We start from the raw sequence: 9,845 nt of genomic DNA on the forward strand, positions 1-9,845 counted from the left end.
TCTTCGGTTTTGATTCGTTTTGCCAAGTTTCTAGGGATATATGATGTTCCCCTAATACGAGCCGTCGTTGTCCACATTGGTTTAGAAAAACCTGGTGGTTTAGAGGTTCCCGGGTCATTGTTACAACTTAAGAACTTCGGGGGTTGACGATACATATAAAGTTCATCGGGGTTGGAATTAGATTTCTCTATTTTTATGCCCTTTCCCTTATTATTTTCTTTTGCCTTTTTAAATTCAGTTGGGGTAATTTCTATAACATCATTGGAATTCTCGTCGGAATCCGATTCTTCTTCCGGTTCCGACTCTTCTTCCGATTCCTCTTCGGGAACTTGTGAATCAGTCCACGAATCATTCCAATTTACATTTGACTCTTCATTATTATTAGGTGAGTCAATGGGACTTGTTCTAGAGGTAGACATCTATCACATAATATCAAACACGTTAAGAGATTAATATATCACATAATATTCATATGTTAAAAATATATAGTTTCCAACAAAAATGTTAAGCAATCATTTTTAAAGAAAACACGGTCGAAGTCCAGAATCACTAATGCATCCTAACAAACTCGATAAGATACACTAATGCAAATTTTCTGGTTCTCTAAGACCAACGCTCGGATACCAACTGAAATGTCCCGTTCTTATTGATTAAAAACGTTCCATATTAATTGATTTCGTTGCGAGGTTTTGACCTCTATATGAGACGTTTTTCAAAGACTGCATTCATTTTTAAAACAAACCATAACCTTTATTTCATAGATAAAGGTTTTAAAAAGCTTTACGTAGATTATCAAATAATGATAATCTAAAATATCCTGTTTACACATGACCATTACATAATGGTTTACAATACAAATATGTTACAACAAAATAAGTTTCTTGAATGCAGTTTTTACACAATATCATACAAGCATGGACTCCAAATCTCGTCCTTATTTAAGTATGCGACAGCGGAAGCTCTTAATAATCACCTGAGAATAAACATGCTTAAAACGTCAACAAAAATGTTGGTGAGTTATAGGTTTAACCTATATATATCAAATCATAATAATAGACCACAAGATTTCATATTTCAATACACATCCCATACATAGAGATAAAAATCATTCATATGGTGAACACCTGGTAACCGACATTAACAAGATGCATATATAAGAATATCCCCATCATTCCGGGACACCCTTCGGATATGATATAAATTTCGAAGTACTAAAGCATCCGGTACTTTGGATGGGGTTTGTTAGGCCCAATAGATCTATCTTTAGGATTCGCGTCAATTAGGGTGTCTGTTCCCTAACTCTTAGATTACCAGACTTAATAAAAAGGGGCATATTCGATTTCGATAATTCAACCATAGAATATAATTTCACGTACTTGTGTCTATTTTGTAAATCATTTATAAAACCTGCATGTATTCTCATCCCAAAAATATTAGATTTTAAAAGTGGAACTATAACTCACTTTCACAGATTTTTACTTCGTCGGGAAGTAAGACTTGGCCACTGGTTGATTCACGAACCTATAACAATATATACATATATATCAAAGTATGTTCAAAATATATTTACAACACTTTTAATATATTTTGATGTTTTAAGTTTATTAAGTCAGCTGTCCTCGTTAGTAACCTACAACTAGTTGTCCACAGTTAGATGTACAGAAATAAATCGATAAATATTATCTTGAATCAATCCACGACCCAGTGTATACGTATCTCAGTATTGATCACAACTCAAACTATATATATTTTGGAATCAACCTCAACCCTGTATAGCTAACTCCAACATTCACATATAGAGTGTCTATGGTTGTTCCGAAATATATATAGATGTGTCGACATGATAGGTCGAAACATTGTATACGTGTCTATGGTATCTCAAGATTACATAATATACAATACAAGTTGATTAAGTTATGGTTGGAATAGATTTGTTACCAATTTTCACGTAGCTAAAATGAGAAAAATTATCCAATCTTGTTTTACCCATAACTTCTTCATTTTAAATCCGTTTTGAGTGAATCAAATTGCTATGGTTTCATATTGAACTCTATTTTATGAATCTAAACAGAAAAAGTATAGGTTTATAGTCGGAAAAATAAGTTACAAGTCGTTTTTGTAAAGGTAGTCATTTCAGTCGAAAGAACGACGTCTAGATGACCATTTTAGAAAACATACTTCCACTTTGAGTTTAACCATAATTTTTGGATATAGTTTCATGTTCATAATAAAAATCATTTTCTCAGAATAACAACTTTTAAATCAAATTTTATCATAGTTTTTAATTAACTAACCCAAAACAGCCCGCGATGTTACTACGACGGCGTAAATCCGGTTTTACGGTGTTTTTCGTGTCTCCAGGTTTTAAATCATTAAGTTAGCATATCATATAGATATAGAACATGTGTTTAGTTGATTTTAAAAGTCAAGTTATAAGGATTAACTTTTATTTGCGAACAAGTTTAGAATTAACTAAACTATGTTCTAGTGATTACAAGTGTAAACCTTCGAATAAGATAGCTTTATATGTATGAATCGAATGATGTTATGAACATCATTACTACCTTAAGTTCCTTGGATAAACCTACTGGAAAAGAGAAAAATGGATCTAGCTTCAACGGATCCTTGGATGGCTCGAAGTTCTTGAAGCAGAATCATGACACGAAAACAAGTTCAAGTAAGATCATCACTTGAAATAAGATTGTTATAGTTATAGAAATTGAACCAAAGTTTGAATATGATTATTACCTTGTATTAGAATGATAACCTACTGTAAGAAACAAAGATTTCTTGAGGTTGGATGATCACCTTACAAGATTGGAAGTGAGCTAGCAAACTTGAAAGTATTCTTGATTTTATGAAACTAGAACTTTTGGAATTTATGAAGAACACTTAGAACTTGAAGATAGAACTTGAGAGAGATCAATTAGATGAAGAAAATTGAAGAATGAAAGTGTTTGTAGGTGTTTTTGGTCGTTGGTGTATGGATTAGATATAAAGGATATGTAATTTTGTTTTCATGTAAATAAGTCATGAATGATTACTCATATTTTTGTAATTTTATGAGATATTTCATGCTAGTTGCCAAATGATGGTTCCCACATATGTTAGGTGACTCACATGGGCTGCTAAGAGCTGATCATTGGAGTGTATATACTAATAGTACATACATCTAAAAGCTGTGTATTATACGAGTACGAATACGGGTGCATACGAGTAGAATTGTTGATGAAACTGAACGAGGATGTAATTGTAAGCATTTTTGTTAAGTAGAAGTATTTTGATAAGTGTATTGAAGTCTTTCAAAAGTGTATAAATACATATTAAAACACTACATGTATATACATTTTAACTGAGTCGTTAAGTCATCGTTAGTCGTTACATGTAAGTGTTGTTTTGAAACCTTTAGGTTAACGATCTTGTTAAATGTTGTTAACCCAATGTTTATAATATCAAATGAGATTTTAAATTATTATATTATCATGATATTATTATGTATGAATATCTCTTAATATGATATATATACATTAAATGTCTTTACAACGATAATCGTTACATATATGTCTCGTTTCAAAATCATTAAGTTAGTAGTCTTGTTTTTACATATGTAGTTCATTGTTAATATACTTAATGATATGTTTACTTATCATAATATCATGTTAACTATATATATAACCATATATATGTCATCATATAGTTTTTACAAGTTTTAACGTTCGTGAATCACCGGTCAACTTGGGTGGTCAATTGTCTATATGAAACATATTTCAATTAATCAAGTCTTAACAAGTTTGATTGCTTAACATGTTGGAAACATTTAATCATGTAAATATCAATCTCAATTAATATATATAAACATGGAAAAGTTCGGGTCACTACAGCTTGAGCCATAGGAACCTTTAAATCGGAAATCCAAACCCTCTGCCTAGAATCTCATAGAAACCATTCGTCAAGAAAGTTCGAAGATCTATACGTCTCTAATACATATCCCAAAATGTTTTTATGTTACAATATAAGTAGTAGGTTATAGGTGCTAGTAATAGTAATAGTGTATACATGTTATTTATTTTATTTTTAATTGCATATAATTTATAACATTATTTACATATTTCGGTAAAAATAATAACCGAAGTAAAAAGTAAAAAGTAAAAAGTAAAAAAAATAAAAAGTAAGAAAAGAATACTTACTAGTAGTAATTCTTCAAAGAGAGAATGAGAGAAATTTTGGTGTGAGTTTGAATGAGAAATGAGGGGTATTTATACTTGAAAAAATTAGGTAAAAAGAATAAAATAATTAAAATAAAAAGAAATATTTTAATTCTTAATGGGATTTTAAAATTAAAAAAAATTAAATGTTAGGTCATGGGATAATACACAAAATAAAATAATAAAAGTAGTTTTTCCATTACAATTTTTAATTAAAAAGTAATTTATTTATTTATTTATTTATTTATTTATTTTTTCATTTATTTTAAGGATTTTTTTTATATAAATAAACAAATTGATTTAATGCTTTTCCAAGAATATTTGTCAATAATATTTTATTTTTATTTTTTTTTATTTTTGTTTTATTTAATTAATAAATACAAATTTTGCATAAAAATAATAAATAATTCTGTATTTTGTATTTTTAATAATAATTATTATTTTAATTATTAAACTATAGTTTTAGTAAGTTTGTAAATATTATTACATTTATATATAATTGGATTTATTATATAGTTAAATATATAATACATTAACTAAATAATAAAAGTGATACAAAGTTTATATACTTAGTTAAATTATGTCAAATTATATAAATTAATAATATATTATTTATTTAAGCGTACATTGTTGACTAAAAATTACTATTCGGTCAATATTTAATTGTATATAACAACCCTTAATACATATAGTCAGACATATAACCCTAGGGTTAATTCAGTAATTTAGAAGTCGAAAAGTGAGGGTTGTTACAGTACCTCCCCGTTAATAAAAACTTCGTCCCGAAGTTTTAGGTAGACTTTTCGGATGCATCAGTGGTTGAGAAGAGATGGGGATATTTCTGTTTCATTTGGTCTTCACGTTCCCAGGTATGTTCGGGGCCTTGCGTGTTTGAAAGGATCCGTTCATATACATTATAAACGATTCACAATAGTTGACTACATCGCGAGGTATTTGACCTCTATATGATACGTTTTACAAACATTGCATTCGTTTTTAAAAGACAAACTTTCTTTACATCAAAAATTGACGGCATGCATACCATTTCATATTACATCCAACTATAATTGACTTAATATTAATCTTGATGAACTCAACGACTCGAATGCAACGTCTTTCAAAGTATGTCATGAATGACTCCAGGTAATATCCTTAAAATGAACTAATGCACAGCGAAAGATTTCTTTAATACCTAAGAATAAACATGCTTAAAAGTGTCAACCAAAAGGTTGGTGAGTTCATAGGTTTATCATATCAATCATTTCAATATATTAATAGACCACAAGATTTCCGTTTATAAATATATGTACACTCGCAAGTGTATAAAAGTATTCTATAAGTTGTAGGCACCCGGTAACAAGCCTTAACGTTCATGTTTTACCCTCTGAAGTACACCAGATCAGGTGTGTTTAATATAACCTCGAAGTACTAAAGCATCCCATAGTCAGGATGGGGTTTGTCAGGCCTAATAGATCTATCTTTAGGATTCGCGCCTACCGTACATAGATAAGTAGTTTAATGTTACCAAGCTAAGGGTATATTTCTGGTTTAAACCCACGTAGAATTAGTTTTAGTACTTGTGTCTATTTCGTAAAACATTTATAAAACAGCGCATGTATTCTCAGCCCAAAAATATATATTGCAAAACAATTAAAAAGGGAGCAAATGAAACTCACAATACTGTATTTCGTAGCAATTATGTATATGACGGCACTGAACAAGTGCAGGGTTTGTCTCGGATTCATGAACCTATATTAAGTATATATATATTTATATGTTGGTCAATATCTGTCTAACAATTTAGGTCAGGTCGTAGTGTATCACAATCCTAATGCTCGAGACCGACATGCAAAAGTCAACAAAAGTCAACTTGACCCAAAATGACTTCCAAAATCTATACATGTTTATTATATAACTTATATATAGTCGTTTTATATATTTAAATATATTTATCAGATCTTATTATACTAAATAATACAAGTCATTTATTAATAAATAAAAATTTATATTTAAATTCATATATGATAAAAATATACTATTATATATCTCAAGTAATAAAATTTATAAAATTCACTTAATATCATAAAAATATAGTGGTATGTATTATTAATGTAATTATATTACGTGTGGTAAAAATATCTTTGTACGCATATTTATTTGATTAAATAATATTGATAATAATAATAATGATAAAAATAATAAAATGATAGTTTCAATAAAAATATTAATTTTTAGTAATAAAAATAATTTTAGTAATAACATCAACTGATAACAATTATAATAATCGTTTTAATAATAATATTAAAATTAATAATAATTCAGTTGACCATATCTTTTAATCCGTTCATCGAACCCACACGATTTCTAAATGAAAAGTTATTAATTTTTCTTTAGCTTTTCAACGACATGCATATCATATACCTTATCTCAGTAGCATATTGATAGTGTTCCAAATGAACATATATTTAGTAGCAATATCGTTCCAATATGTAAAGTTTTTAAATGTAATTTCCTTATTTTTAGTTGTAATAGTTAAATAAATAAGTGCGAAGACGAAAGACGCAAATCGCTCGAAAATGAAGATTTAAAGACAAAAACGAAGATTTGAAAGACCAAAACGTCCAAAAAGCTCAAATGTACAAGATACAATTCAAAAGGTTCAATTTATTGATGAAGAACGTCTAAAAATGACAAGAGTACAAGTTACAAAACGCAAAGTACACGATATAAAATTGTACGAAAGGACGTTCGAAAATCCGGAACCAGGACATGAACCAACTCTCAACGCTCGACGCAACGGTGTAAAAATTACGAGTCAACTATGCACAAGAATAAAATATAATATTTAAATAAATCATAATAAGAATAATATTAAATAATAAAAAGTTGTTAATTGAGCATAGTTCAGGGGTCGTAAATGAAAATTCAATTTATAATTTCGCCTATAAAAGGAACGATATGTAACGATGAAGGAGGAAGACTTTTTTTTTCGATCTCTTTTTTTTCTTCTATCTTTTTCTTATTTTTCTATCTATCAATATCAATATCTATATTCTATATCTCTATCATAATGTTAACTTAATAAGATATAACAATAATCTTAATTTTAATTTTAAATTATGATAATAATAAGATTTATGATAGAGATCGTTTGAGTGTGTAAGTCGAAATTCTGTCCGTGTAACGCTACGCTATTTTTAATCATTGTAAGTTATGTTCAACCTTTTTACATTAATGTCTCGTAGCTAAGTCGTTATTATGCTTATTTAAAATGAAGTACTCATGATGTTGGGCTAATTACTAAAATTGGGTTATTGAACTTTGGACCATAATTAAGGTTTGGGCAAAAGACCGACACTTGTGGAAATTGGATTATTGACTATTAATAGATGGGGGGTATTGTCTAATTGAGTGACAACTCATTGGAGTCTGTCGAACCTATCTTCAAATTAATTAACCTAATAATTAATAATGATTATGGTTGTCCTATTTAGTGACGTTCATATGGAATCTGTTATAATCATTTAATTAATCAATTGGGTTGGGTAATTGATTATTCATTCTGATCAAGTGGATGAATTAATATTCATAAACTAATTAAAACAGGGGTGGATTACATACATTGATAACTGGTGTAATTGTTGACAGAAGTGATAACTGCGTCACAGTTTAAATCCTTAATCAGTTGGAATATTTGACTTCGGGTATAAGGGTAATTTGACGAGGATACTCGCACTTTATATTTATGACCGATGGACTATTATGGACAAAAACCAGATAGACGTATCAAATAAACCAGGACAAAGGACAATTAACCCATGGTAATAAATTAAAATCAACACGTCAAACATCATGATTACGGAAGTTTAAATAAGCATAATTCTTTTATTATATTTCTCATCGTATCTTTATTTACTGTCATTTTATTACTCGCAATTTTATTTACTGTCATTTTATTTATTGTCATTATTTTACGCACTTTAATTATCGTCATTTATCTTTACGCTTAAAATATAGAATCGACAAACCGGTCATTAAACGGTAAAACCCCCCTTTTATAATAATATTACTACTTATATAATTATATATATTTTGTATAAATATAGTTGTTAAAAATATAGTAAGTATCACCAGCTCCCTGTGGAACGAACCGGACTTACTAAAAACTACACTACTCTACGATTAGGTACACTGCCTATAGTGTTGTAGCAAGGTTTAGGTATATCCCATCCGTAAATTAATAAAACTTGTGTCATATTTTGTAGTATTTCCTAGTAAAAATAATAGTATTTCGTACCCTCACGCTACATCATCAAGTTTTTGGCGCCGCTGCCGGGGAGCGCTAAAACGCTATATTTTTAATTATAATAATATTGAAATAAAATATAATAATATAATAATCTTGAAATAGAATATAATAATATAATAATATTGAAATAGAATATAATAATATAATAATATTTAAGAATCAAAAATATACGTAAATTTTAAAAAAAGTCGTATTTATTAAATACTTCAGGGGTATATTATGTAACTTATAATTAATAATTGCTATCATGTCGCTTTCATGTGAATAGTAAATTAATTAATTTATTTAAAAAAAAAAAAAAAATCGTTTTTTTTTTAAAAAAAAAAAAAAAATCGTTTTTTTTTTAAAAAAAAAAAAAAAAAAAAAAAAAAAAAATTTGTGTAAAAAAAAAATCGTTTTTTTTTAAAAGAAAAAAAATTCGGTTTAAAAAAAAAAAAATTTATTTGTAAAAAAAAAAAAAAAAAAAAAATCGTTTTTTTTTAAAATTTTAAAAAAAAAAAAAAAAAACGTAAAAAAAAAAAAAAAAAAAAAAAAATAATGTTTTTTTTAGTTTTATTACCTTTAGATTTTTAGACTATAGTCGCAACTTTTAGTATTAAGTTTAGTTTTGCCATAGTTATTTTTACTTCTAGAATTTTTAGGCTTTGCCGTAAAATCCCTTAAGTGCTTATTCCTTAGACTAAGTTTTAGGTGCTTTAGAATTTTACGACGCCGTATTTCGCACTACTTTCTTATTTTTATTTTTCGACGCCTATTTTTCGACCTTTTATTTTTCGATCTTTTTCGACGAACTCTTTTTCTTTCTTATTTCTCGCTATTCTAGTTTTAGGACATAGATTTTTATTCTACTTCTTATCTAAATTTCTTAAAATTACGAAAATTTATTTTAAGTGGTTAAATTAATAGACATCAAAATTTTCTGGTTCGTAGTAATAGTTGGATTTGTACGTGGACCGGGTTATTGGAGCCAAACAGTACTCAATTATATTGAGACCAAACGAATCCTGCCCCTCTGCTGCATCTTTTGGCTATTCGAAACGTGGGCAAAATCAGAAAAGTCTATTAATTGGATAACTTATATAATTTTTCTTTCCTTTTAAAAACTAATAGGATATTCAGTGAATGCACCGAGTAAAACGTTCACCACCTTTCATACGTTCACCACCTGTAACTCGATCAAGACATTTAGCAAATATTGTCGCCGTTGATTTTTCTTTAGAATCGTCATCTAGTCGAACAAGAACTCCAACTCAAATTTCCGATAATCCATCTTTTGAACCCGGCTTCACAATTAAGAACCCGGAGCATATTCAAGGACAATTCCAAGATCC

This window comes from Rutidosis leptorrhynchoides, chromosome 4 (genome assembly GCF_046630445.1).
Source record: "Rutidosis leptorrhynchoides isolate AG116_Rl617_1_P2 chromosome 4, CSIRO_AGI_Rlap_v1, whole genome shotgun sequence".
NCBI classification, from domain to species: Eukaryota; Viridiplantae; Streptophyta; class Magnoliopsida; order Asterales; family Asteraceae; genus Rutidosis; species Rutidosis leptorrhynchoides.